The sequence below is a fragment of the Penaeus monodon genome, chromosome 4 (assembly GCF_015228065.2).
Source record: "Penaeus monodon isolate SGIC_2016 chromosome 4, NSTDA_Pmon_1, whole genome shotgun sequence".
NCBI lineage: Eukaryota > Metazoa > Arthropoda > Malacostraca > Decapoda > Penaeidae > Penaeus > Penaeus monodon.
This window is the reverse complement of record NC_051389.1, coordinates 23,309,592-23,313,842: the sequence shown is the minus strand read 5'-3', so window position 1 is coordinate 23,313,842 and position 4,251 is coordinate 23,309,592.

Sequence of the window (4,251 nt, the reverse complement as noted above, 5' to 3'; positions counted from 1 at the left end):
ACCCCAAAACCGCATTGAAATCCTGTCCCCTTGAAAAACTGGGTTTAAGGATTGAGTCTTGTCCTTTCATTCCCCCTCCTCTTGCCTGCATTGCACTTGAAGAACAGTATCATGAACTATTAATTTTCATTCCTTGCCCTTACTTTTAGTTAATTATTTATATTATTAATTTTATATAATATTATATTTAATATATATATATTTTATTTATATATATAATTATTTTATATATATATATATAATATATATATTAAGTTACTGATTTACCCATGTCTATTTAAAATCAGGACGCGAATAAGATTATCAAAAGGGGCATAGGGAATTTATTTAAATCGTATCTTTTTCTCCTCGCTCTCTTTTAATCGGTCTCTTTCCTCTCCCTCTCTCTCCTCTCTCTCTTCTCTCTCTCTCCTCTCTCTCTTATTAATATATATATATATATAATATTATATATATATATTTATTATATATATATTTATAAAAATTTATATTAACTTTATTTTTTTATTAATTCCCTCACTTATCTCTCTCCTTCCTCTCTCTCCTCCCTCTTCTCTCTCTCTCTCTCATCCTCCCCCAATCTCTCTCCCCCTCCCTCTTTCTCTTCTTTCCCCTCTCTCTCTCTCTCCTCCCCTCTCTCCTCTCTCCCCCTCTCTCTCCCCCTCTCCCCCCCTCTCTCCTCTCCTCTCCCTCTCCCTCTCTCCCTCTTCTCGCCCCCTTCTTTTTTTTCCCTCCCTATCATCCTACCACCCCCCCCCCCTCTCTCTCTCTCTCTCTCTTCTCTCAATATATATATATTTTTATATTTTAAATAATATTTAAATATATATATAAATATATATAAAATAAAATTTTATATATTATAACTATATATATAATATATATATATATAAAATAATATATAAATATAATCACCCTCCACTATCTCTCTTCTCCCTCTCTCTCCCGCCCTCTCTCTCCTCCCCTCTCCCCCTCTCTCTCTCCTCTCTCTCTCTCTCTCTCTCTCCTCCTACATCATCCTACCTCCCCCCCCCCCCCTCTCTCTCTCTCTCCCCTCCTCTTCTTCTTCTCTCCCTCTTCTCTTTTCTCTCTCTCCTCCCCTTTTTTCCCTCTCTCTCTCTCTCCCTCTTCCTCTCCCTCTCTTCTCCTCTCTCCTCCTCCCTCTCCTCCCCCTCCTCTTTCTCTTTGCTAACATCCTACTCTTTCCCTAGCCTCTTATCTCACTACATCTTCTCTCCCTTTTACTTTCCTCTCCTTTTCTCTCTCCTTACCCTTTTCCCCCCCTCTCCTCTTCTCTCCTCTCTCTCTTCTCTCTCTCTTCTTTTCCCCCCATCTCTCTCTCTCTCTTCCCTCCTCATCAAAAAATAAAACAAAATTTAAAGTTCTCTGTGACCACGCGCTCAAAATAAACCTACCTTAAATAAAATAAAAATAATAAAAAAAAAAATAATATATATTATATTATATATATATATAAAATTTTATATTATGTATGTATTATATTTTATAATATTATTTTATATATATATATATATAATATTATAAATAATATATATTTTTAATTTGCATTCTGGGTAGGCCCGGTGGCCGATGTTAAGCGTCGACTAAAGACGGGTCATGATTCGGGGTTCTCACCGCGGCGCGTTGTTCCCAGGGGAAAGGAATTTTCACCTTGTTGTCTCCTACCGCTGGGGGAAACCCAGCTAAATCAGGGGCCGGTAAAAGAGAGGGTTTATCGAAAAAAACCCCGGGGGGAAGGCAACGGCCAACCACCGCTCAAAATTGCCAAAAAAAATCAGGAAGCCCTGATCGCCAGGCCCGCAGCGACCGAGTGGTTACAGCATCGTACCAGACTGCCACGAACGGGCAATCTGAGTTCGAGTGTTCGATCACCGGCCGGGCCGTTGTTCCCTTGGGCAAGGAACTTCACTCGATGCCTCCCTAGCCACGGTGGGTGGTTGGCAAAGCCAGCCCAAGTTAAGTGCTGGTCCCAAGCCCGGATTAATAGAGAGAATGATTAGCCTAAAGGTAACACCGGCACTCTCCGTGAAAGGAACTGGTGACGCCTTACCACGTATTCTTCACCCATGAGCAATCACAACATGAAAAAACTACAATTAAGTATCAATGCTGTGACCAGGCGCTCACACATGAACTACGTCAAAACAAAAAAAAAAATATATATATTAATGTGTGTGTATGTATATTATATATATATATATAATATATGACGTATATATAATATACATATATATATATTATATATATATATATATATATATATCTATTATATATATATATATATATATACATATAGATTTTTATGTGGTGTGTGCGTGTTTGTACACATCACACACACACAAAACACGACACACACCCACACACCCACAAACACACACACACACAACACCACACACCCACTATATATATATTTATAATATATATATTTGATTTATATATATAAATATAGAGTATATATATATATAAAATGTTAAATATATATAATATATATTATATATATAATATATACATATATATATATATATTATATATATATATATTATCTATATATATATATGATATATATAGGATATATTATATATATATTGGTGTGTGTGTGTGTGTGTAATGGTAAATATATATTGTACAAAATGGGCACATCGGGATTTATTTAACATCATCACCTCGCGTCCTCCCTCGTCTCGTCTCGTCCTCTCTCCTCTGCTCTCTCATTTCTCTCCCTCTTCTCTCGTCTCTCTCCTCTCGTCTCTCCCTCTCATCCTTCTTCTCTCTCTCTCTTCTCCCTTTCTCTCTTACTCTCTCTCTCTCTCGTCTTCTCTCTCTCTCTCTCTCTCTTTTCTCTTTTCCTCCTTTCCTCTTTCTCTTTCCTCGTCCCCTCTCCCGTCTTTCTCTCTCTCTCTCTCTTGCTGATTTTTTTTTCTATCATATGCTTCCATACAATTATAGGCGATCGCATGCTTCAAGAAATTGTTTCTGTCTTCTGTCTTCCTTTCCTTCTTGTTGTGGAAATCGCCGCAGCATTGCTCCTCGATGGACTCTGCGTTGCCTTCTTGTCCACTGCTGTGAAAAAAGCGGCCTGACCGGGAATTTGAACTCCGGGACCTCTCGCACCCAAAGCGAGACATCATACCCCTAGACCGATCAGCCGATACAAGCATGGTGTTAATGTGTTGGTTTATAAACAACATTTGTAGCTCTCTGTAGTAGATACAGTTCCGTTCACGCCGCCGCGTGACGTCACTATAATGTATTTGTCTGTTTTGGGCCACATTGCAAAAAATCTTTTTCTTCCAAGTGCTATCACTTTAAGTATCATATTGCGTATTTAAAGTAATAAACATAATTATACATGCTGCATAGGCATCAGCCCCGTAAAAATTATTCGTCCTTTCAGACCCTCAACCTTGTGACGTATATTCCGCGTTATAAAGGGTGATATAAAAAATGACGATATACCAGCTAACCGAGGCCACTGCCGTCGATCTGGCCGTTTCTTTGCTTTTTGAAATATGAGTATACGCTGATACTACTCCATTCCTTTTCAGAATATTTCCTTCGTAGGCGTTCGAGCAATCCAAGTCACTCCACAGCCTGCCATCTTCGCCAGTTCAACGAAAATATTTAGGTGATGTCGCTCGGAATTTATATCGTCCAAGCACTAACCTCTCAAACTTTATCAGTCTTTTCGAGTTAGAACATAGCTCGTACTACCTCTACTCGTCCTGTCGCGATCTGAGATAACTTTTCCAGCGGTCTTCTAGTCTGCAAGATTAACTCTCTTCTGAACTCGTCAGCAAGTGCATTGCGTTCAGTTCCTTTCGTCCTTATATTACTCTGAGGTCTGGAGAGTGGACGAAATTATATAGCTCACTTCCATATAAATATATTCCATTGCAGCACTAAAGGGAATAGAAATTTCCATTAAAAACCGATTTTGCTTCATTGACATTTTGGTTAGGTTTGTTACACAACTTCTGGTATAGAGAAGGATAACTATCGGCTTCCAAGCAAATATGAATGAACCCCTGTTTCCTGTCTCTTGACTAAGGTATCCTGTGAGAGTATAACGGCTAGAATTTGTGTGGATTATTCGTACATCAGGGAATAAGAAGATTGAAGAACTTTCCGGTAACTAGTGCTCTCTCTCTCCTCTTTATCTCGTCTCTCCAATCTTTCTCTCTCAATCATCTCCTCTCTCTCTCTCTCTCTCTCTCTCTCTCTCTCTCTCTC